Raw genomic sequence first — 9,423 nt, forward strand, 5'->3', positions numbered from 1 at the left:
AATATTGCCCTTTCTGCTTGTGTGCCAGTCTTGACTCCTGGGTGTGCCATCTATCTCTCTCTCTCCAATTGTGGGCCATAGAAAGCCTATTATTTTTTTAGCTTGATTTGGGTTCCAAAATCTACCTGAAAAAATCACTACATCAATCAGTGGGAGATAAATATTGGCCTCTGGGCTTGTGTGCCACTCCTGACTCCTGTGTGCGTCATCTCTCACTCAGTGGGCCATAGAAAGCCTTTTTTTGTTTTATTTGTTTTCTAAATTCTCCCTGAAAAAATCATTTTATTTTATTTGGTTTCTAAATTCTTCCTGAAAAAATCATTTTATTCTATTATTTTTTTTTCCTAAAGTCTCCCTGAAAAAAAAAAAAAATCAAATCAGTGGGAGATTAATATTTACATATGTGCTTCAGTGACAGTCCTGCGTGTGTGGCATCTCTCTCATTTGTTGCCACCAACAACAGAGTGTGTAACATTGTGCCTGATTTTCGTTGTGGTCTCACTCACCTGTAAAGGGGTAGCTAAATCATACTGAAGTTATAGCTCACCGTGTAATTTGTGTACCAGCAACAAATACCATTAGTTTGTTTACGTTTTTAAAACAATGAGGAAGTCTGGTGGAAGAGGTCGTGGCCGGGGGCGTTCATTGTCAGCTGGTAATGAGGGTAGTGGTAGTGGTGGAGCATCAGCTGGTCGTGGGAAAAAAAATATTGCACCTAAGTCTGGAGCTGTGGAGCCAGGTTCGTCGTCTGGCTACACAAGGCCTCGAACGCTCCCTTTTCTGGGAGTAGGAAAACCGCTTTTAAAGCCGGAGCAGCAAGAGCAAGTTTTGGCTTATCTTGCTGACTCAGCCTCTAGCTCTTTTGCCTCCTCTCGTGAAACTGGTAAATGTCAAAGCAGCGCGTCGTTAGTGGATGTTCACGGTCAGGGACAAGTCGCTTCCTTGTCCTCTTCAGCAAAAACAACAACAGAGAAGAATGCAGCAGGCGACACAACGGGTTACTCCATGGAGCTCTTTACACATACCGTCCCTGGCTTAGAAAGTGAAGCAGTTAACAGTCCATGCCCATTACAAGTTGAATCTGACATGGAGTGCACTGATGCACAGCCACAGCCAGACTACTATGCTGGTCCTTTGACTCAGACCACAACATTGCCCTCGCAGGGTAATGATCAAGAATCAGACCCTGATGAGACTATGTTGCCCCATCACGAACGCTATACCACCGACCGACACGGTGACACAGACGAAGTTGCACACGAGCTACAAGAAGAGGTAATAGATGACCCAGTTCTTGACCCCGATTGGCAGCCATTGGGGGAACAGGGTGCAGGCGGCAGCAGTTCTGAAGCGGAGGAGGAGGGGCCGCAGCAGGCATCAACATCGCAACAGGTTCCATCTGCCGGGCCCGTATCTTGCCCAAAACGCGTGGCAAAGCCAAAACCTGTTGGAGGACAGCGTGGCCATCCGGTTAAAGCTCAGTCTGCAATGCCTGAAAAGGTATCCGATGCTAGAAAGAGTGCAGTCTGGCATTTTTTTAAACAACATCCAATTGATCAGCGCAAAGTCATCTGTCAAAAATGTTCAACTACCTTAAGCAGAGGACAGAATCTGAAAAGTCTCAATACAAGTTGCATGCATAGACATTTAACCACCATGCATTTGCAAGCCTGGACTAACTACCAAACGTCCCTTAAGGTTGTAGCACCCTCGGCCAATGAAGCTAGTCAGCAACGCAACATCCCTTCCGGCAGTGTAGGGCCACCATTTTCAGCACCACCTGCAGTATCTGTGCAGGTTTCTTTGCCAGGCCAAAGCAGTCAGGGTCAGGGAATCACCAGTTTCGTAGTAGGAAACACTGCATCTAGGACACCGGCGGCAACAATACCATCTCCCACCGTCTCTCAGTCTGCCATGTCCACCGGCACCCCCGCTAGTTCCACGATCTCCAGCTCTCCAGTCCAGCTCACCCTACATGAGACTATGGTTAGAAAATGGAAGTACTTAGCCTCGCATCCGCGTACACAGGGTTTGAACGCCCACATAGCTAGACTAATCTCGTTAGAGATGATGCCCTACCGGTTAGTTGAAAGCGAAGCTTTCAAAGCCCTGATGGACTACGCTGTACCAGCTGTACGAGCTACCCAGTCGACACTTTTTTCCAGAAAAGCCATCCCAGCCCTCCACCAGCATGTTAAAGAGCGCATCGTCCATGCACTCAGGTAATCTGTGAGCACAAAGGTGCACCTGACAACAGATGCATGGACCAGTAGGCATGGCCAGGGACGTTACGTGTCCATCATGGCACACTGGGTAAATGTGGTGGATGCAGGGTCCACAGGGGACAGCAAGTTTGGGACAGTTCTGCCTAGCCCACGGTCTAGGAAACAGTTGGCTGTAGCCGTTCGCACCCCCTCCTCCTCCTCTTCGTCCTCCTGCAGAAGCGAGAGCTCGTCCACAGACCGCAGTCGCACAACCACTCCATCCGCAGCTGCCACTGTTGCACACCAGGTCTCCCATTATGGGGCAGCTACTGGCAAACGTCAGCAGGCTGTATTGGCTATGAAGTGTTTGGGCGACAACAGACACACCGCGGAAGTTCTGTCCGAGTTCTTGCAGAAAGAAACGCAGTCGTGGCTGGACACTGTAGATCTTGAGGCAGGCAAGGTAGTGAGTGATAACGGAAGGAATTTCATGGCTGCCATCTCCCTTTCCCAACTGAAACACATTCCTTGCCTGGCTCACACCTTAAACCTGGTGGTGCAGTGCTTCCTGAAAAGTTATCCGGGGTTATCCGACCTGCTCCTCAAAGTGCGTGGACTTTGCTCACATATCCGCCGTTCGCCCGTACACTCCAGCCGTATGCAGACCTATCAGCGTTCTTTGAACCTTCCCCAGCATCGCCTAATCATAGACGTTGCAACAAGGTGGAACTCAACACTGCACATGCTTCAGAGACTGTGCGAACAGAGGCGGGCTGTTATGTTTTTGTGGGAGGATACACATACACGGGCAGGCAGTAGGATGGCAGACATGGAGTTGTCAGGTGTGCAGTGGTCGAAGATTCAAGACATGTGTCAAGTCCTTCAGTGTTTTGAGGAATGCACACGGCTGGTTAGTGCAGACAACGCCATAATAAGCATGAGCATCCCCCTAATGCGTCTGCTGATGCAAAGTTTGACGCACATAAAGGATCAGGCGTCTGCAGCTGAGGAAGAGGAAAGCCTTGATGACAGTCAGCCATTGTCTGGCCAGGGCAGTGTACAGGACGAGTTAGCGGGCGAAGAGGAGGAGGAGGACGAGGAGGATGATGGGGATGATTATATTTGTAATGAGGAAGCTTTTTCGGGGCCACTGGAAATTGGTGGCGCGGCAAGGCCGGGTTCTGGTTTTTGGAGGGACACAAGTGACGTGGATTTGCCTGAAACTGCCCCTCAACCAAGCACAACCGGAGATTTGAGAACTGGAACTTTGGCCCACATGGCGGATTATGCCTTACGTATCCTCAAAAGGGACACACGCATAACTAAAATGATGAACGATGACGATTACTGGTTGGCCTGCCTCCTTGATCCTCACTATAAAGGCAAATTGCAAAATATAATGCCACATGAGAACTTGGAACTAATATTAGCAACCAAACAATCAACTCTTGTTGACCGTTTGCTTCTGGCATTCCCTGCACACAGCGCCCGTGATCGTTCTCACATGAGCTGCAGGGGCCAGCAGACCAGAGGAGTTAGAGGGGCAGAAATCAGAAGTGGCGTTGGCCAGAGGGGTTTTCTGACCAGGTTGTGGAGTGATTTTGCTATGACCGCAGACAGGACAGGTACTGCAGCATCAATTCAAAGTGACAGGAGACAACATTTGTCCAGTATGGTTACAAACTATTTTTCATCCCTTATCGATGTTCTCCCTCAACCGTCATTCCCATTTGATTACTGGGCATCAAAATTAGACACCTGGCCAGAATTGGCAGAATATGCATTGCAGGAGCTTGCTTGCCCGGCAGCTAGTGTCCTATCAGAAAGAGTATTCAGTGCTGCAGGTTCAATACTAACAGAAAAAAGGACTCGTCTGGCTACCCAAAATGTAGATGATCTAACCTTCATTAAAATGAACCACAACTGGATTTCGAAATCTTTTGCCCCACCTTGCCCGGCTGACACCTAGCTTTCCTATGTAAAGGTCTTGCCTGTGGACTATTCTGAACTACTTTTCCAATCTCGTAATTTGCAGCACCTGATTGTCCAGCATCCGACATGTTAACACCTCCCTAAATGGCCAAAGTCCCCACACGGGGCCGTGGTATCGCCACTTGGCGCCAGCACCCGTGAGAGTACTGTTTGTCTGAAGAGGTGGGTGTGCCCGCTTTTGGTCGACGGCACTGCCACTAGGTCCCTCATAGTACAATAAAGTGTCTGGCGGTGGTGGTGCGCACCCAACGTCAGACACACCGTTGTAATATGAGGGGCCCTGGGCCTGTACCGCCGGCCACAAGACAGTCCCCCCCCCAGGTCAAACAGTGCTCTACGACTTGCAAAATTTTCTCTCACAGCTCCACCAATGTTTAGTCTATGCGCTGACATCCTTCAATGCCTGGCACTGTCAATACCATTGTATTGACATTTTTCTTATGTTAGGCCTTCGAAGCCTGTCTGCGGTCCCTCCTTCCACTAGGCCTCCACTGACCTGTCTACCGCTGCCCGTGTTCCCCTGGAACCAATTTTAAATTGCCTACAGCCAGCCCAATTGATTATGTTAGGGCTTCGAAGCCTGTCTGCGGTCCCTCCTTCCACTAGGCCTCCACTGACCTGTCTACTGCCGGTGTTCCCCTGGAACCAATTTTAAATTGCCTACAGCCAGCCCAATTTATTATGTTAGGGCTTCGAAGCCTGTCTGCGGTCCCTCCTTCCACTAGGCCTCCACTGACCTGTCTACTGCCGCCCGTGTTCCCCTGGAACCAATTTTATATTGCCTACAGCCAGCCCAATTTATTATGTTAGGGCTTCGAAGCCTGTCTGCGGTCCCTCCTTCCACTAGGCCTCCACTGACCTGTCTACTGCTGCCCGTGTTCCCCTGGAACCAATTTTAAATTGCCTACAGCCAGCCCAATTTATTATGTTAGGGCTTCGAAGCCTGTCTGCGGTCCCTCCTTCCACTAGGCCTCCACTGACCTGTCTACTGCTGCCCGTGTTCCCCTGGAACCAATTTTAAATTGCCTACAGCCAGCCCAATTTATTATGTTAGGGCTTCAAAGCCTGTCTGCGGTCCCTCCTTCCACTAGGCCTCCACTGACCTGTCTACTGCTGCCCGTGTACCCCTTGAACCAATTTTAAATTGCCTACAGCCAGCCCAATTTATTATGTTAGGGCTTCGAAGCCTGTCTGCGGTCCCTCCTTCCACTAGGCCTCCACTGACCTGTCTACTGCTGCCCGTGTTCCCCTGGAACCAATTTTAAATTGCCTACAGCCAGCCCAATTTATTATGTTAGGGCTTCAAAGCCTGTCTGCGGTCCCTCCTTCCACTAGGCCTCCACTGACCTGTCTACTGCTGCCCGTGTTCCCCTGGAACCAATTTTAAATTGCCTACAGCCAGCCCAATTTATTATGTTAGGGCTTCGAAGCCTGTCTGCGGTCCCTCCTTCCACTAGGCCTCCACTGACCTGTCTACTGCTGCCCGTGTTCCCCTGGAACCAATTTTAAATTGCCTACAGCCAGCCCAATTTATTATGTTAGGGCTTCGAAGCCTGTCTGCGGTCCCTCCTTCCACTAGGCCTCCACTGACCTGTCTACTGCTGCCCGTGTTCCCCTGGAACCAATTTTAAATTGCCTACAGCCAGCCCAATTTATTATGTTAGGGCTTCGAAGCCTGTCTGCGGTCCCTCCTTCCACTAGGCCTCCACTGACCTGTCTACTGCTGCCCGTGTTCCCCTGGAACCAATTTTAAATTGCCTACAGCCAGCCCAATTTATTATGTTAGGGCTTCGAAGCCTGTCTGCGGTCCCTCCTTCCACTAGGCCTCCACTGACCTGTCTACTGCTGCCCATGTTCCCCTGGAACCAATTTTAAATTGCCTACAGCCAGCCCAATTTATTATGTTAGGGCTTCGAAGCCTGTCTGCGGTCCCTCCTTCCACTAGGCCTCCACTGACCTGTCTACTGCTGCCCGTGTACCCCTTGAACCAACATCAGAAAATATAAAAATAAGTATTTTGCTTATAAAAAAGAAAATACTGGAGAGATATCAAATGCAGACATTTTAACATTAAAAACAAACACATACAACAAAAATCTGGTACAGTACTAAAAATGGCCACCAGCTACAATAACTTTCTCCTGCAAGTAGTTAACTGAAAGTTTTTTTCAATTTAAAACACAGATATGGCATCCACCGAGTGTTGTCCTGTCGCGTCTTCTTTATATTATTGCCAAGAAGATGCAAAACAATGAAAATAATAAAATCATTATTTACCAAAAAAATAGAGTAAGTCAAAACCACATTGCAAATAAACATTCATTACAAATAAAGAAGCAGGGCGCGTCCGAGGGTGAGTATATACCTAATAAGAATATAATCACCCTCGGACGCACCCTGCTTCTTTCCGACAGCCTTCCTTCCTAAGAATCAGCCCTTCCGTGGTGTAGAGAGAGGGTTTGTTACACTCCAAGGTGTTCCCCAGGTTGCCTTTCCTGAGCTTCGATCTTCATGCTCTCGTTTAGTAGTTGTCGGAAAGTAGGCTGCATTAGGCCTACAAATTGGGTATGGGGTGGAGAGAGATGGTGTGTTACACTCCAAGGTGTTCCCCAGGTTTCCTTGCCATTGCTTCGGTCTTCCGACTCTCGTTTAGTAGTTGTAGAAAACTACACTGCATTAGGCCTACAAAATGGGTATCGGGTGGAGAGAGATGGTGTGTTACACTCCAAGGTGTTCCCCAGGTTGCCTTTCCTGAGCTTCGATCTTCCGGCTCTCGTTTAGTAGTTGTTGGAAACTACACTGCATTAGGCCTACAAATTGGGTATGGGGTGTAGAGAGATGGTGTGTTCCACTCCAAGGTGTTCTCCAGGTTGCCTTTCCTGAGCTTCGATCTTCCGGCTCTCGTTTAGTAGTTGTTGGAAACTACGCTGCATTAGGCCTACAAATTGGGTATGGGGTGTCGAGAGATGGTGTGTTCCACTCCAAGGTGTTCCCCAGGTTTCCTCGCCAATGCTTCGATCTTCATGCTCTCGTTTAGTAGTTGTTGGAAACTAAGCTGCATTAGGCCTACAAATTGGGTATGGGGTGTAGAGAGATGGTGTGTTCCACTCCAAGGTGTTCTCCAGGTTGCCTTTCCTGAGCTTCGATCTTCCGGCTCTCGTTTAGTAGTTGTTGGAAACTACACTGCATTAGGCCTACAAATTGGGTATGGGGTGTAGAGAGATGGTGTGTTCCACTCCAAGGTGTTCTCCAGGTTGCCTTTCCTGAGCTTCGATCTTCCGGCTCTCATTTAGTAGTTGTTGGAAACTACGCTGCATTAGGCCTACAAATTGGGTATGGGGTGTAGAGAGATGGTGTGTTCCACTCCAAGGTGTTCCCCAGGTTTCCTCGCCAATGCTTCGATCTTCATGCTCTCGTTTAGTAGTTGTTGGAAACTATGCTGCATTAGGCCTACAAATTGGGTATGGGGTGTAGAGAGATGGTGTGTTCCACTCCAAGGTGTTCTCCAGGTTGCCTTTCCTGAGCTTCGATCTTCCGGCTCTCGTTTAGTAGTTGTTGGAAACTACGCTGCATTAGGCCTACGAATTGGGTATGGGGTGTAGAGAGATGGTGTGTTCCACTCCAAGGTGTTCTCCAGGCTGCCTTTCCTGAGCTTCGATCTTCCGGCTCTCGTTTAGTAGTTGTTGGAAACTACGCTGCATTAGGCCTACAAATTGGGTATGGGGTGTAGAGAGATGGTGTGTTCCACTCCAAGGTGTTCTCCAGGTTGCCTTTCCTGAGCTTCGATCTTCCGGCTCTCGTTTAGTAGTTGTTGGAAACTACGCTGCATTAGGCCTACAAATTGGGTATGGGGTGTAGAGAGATGGTGTGTTCCACTCCAAGGTGTTCTCCAGGTTGCCTTTCCTGAGCTTCGATCTTCCGGCTCTCGTTTAGTAGTTCTTGGAAACTACACTGCATTAGGCCTACAAATTGGGTATGGGGTGTAGAGAGATGGTGTGTTCCACTCCAAGGTGTTCTCCAGGTTGCCTTTCCTGAGCTTCGATCTTCCGGCTCTCGTTTAGTAGTTCTTGGAAACTACACTGCATTAGGCCTACAAATTGGGTATGGGGTGTAGAGAGATGGTGTGTTCCACTCCAAGGTGTTCTCCAGGTTGCCTTTCCTGAGCTTCGATCTTCCGGCTCTCTTTTAGTAGTTGTTGGAAACTACGCTGCATTAGGCCTACAAATTGGGTATGGGGTGTAGAGAGATGGTGTGTTCCACTCCAAGGTGTTCTCCAGGTTGCCTTTCCTGAGCTTCGATCTTCCGGCTCTCGTTTAGTAGTTCTTGGAAACTACGCTGCATTAGGCCTACAAATTGGGTATGGGGTGTAGAGAGATGGTGTGTTCCACTCCAAGGTGTTCTCCAGGTTGCCTTTCCTGAGCTTCGATCTTCCGGCTCTCGTTTAGTAGTTGTTGGAAACTACGCTGCATTAGGCCTACAAATTGGGTATGGGGTGTAGAGAGATGGTGTGTTCCACTCCAAGGTGTTCTCCAGGTTGCCTTTCCTGAGCTTCGATCTTCCGGCTCTCGTTTAGTAGTTGTTGGAAACTACACTGCATTAGGCCTACAAATTGGGTATGGGGTGTAGAGAGATGGTGTGTTCCACTCCAAGGTGTTCTCCAGGTTGCCTTTCCTGAGCTTTGATCTTCCGGCTCTCGTTTAGTAGTTCTTGGAAACTACACTGCATTAGGCCTACAAATTGGGTATGGGGTGTAGAGAGATGGTGTGTTCCACTCCAAGGTGTTCTCCAGGTTGCCTTTCCTGAACTTCTATCTTCAGGCTCTCATTAAATTGTGGTTAAACGGAACAACTGCATTTGGCGTACTAGTTGGTTTGGGGCCTACTATCGGTGTCTGCCACTCCTTGCTGTTCTCCTGGTTTCCTGTCCTGAAATTCCGTTTTCAGGCGCTCGTTAAGTAGTTGTTAATGTTAGACTGCATTTGGCCTACTAGTTGGGTTGGGGCCTACTATCGGTGTCTGCCACTCCTTGCTGTTCTCCTCCACTGAACAAAGCTGTGCCGCCTGTTTACTACGGTTGCCAATTTTGAACTGCATTTCGACTACTTACTGATTTGGGCCTACTCTCTGTGTCAGCCTCTCATTCCAGTTGTCCTCCATTGCAATGCCCCCTGGTTATTCCTGTGTTACCAATTTTGAACTGCATTTAGCCAACTTTATTCTTTGGGCCT

Source organism: Ranitomeya imitator, chromosome 1, assembly GCF_032444005.1.
Source record: "Ranitomeya imitator isolate aRanImi1 chromosome 1, aRanImi1.pri, whole genome shotgun sequence".
NCBI lineage: Eukaryota > Metazoa > Chordata > Amphibia > Anura > Dendrobatidae > Ranitomeya > Ranitomeya imitator.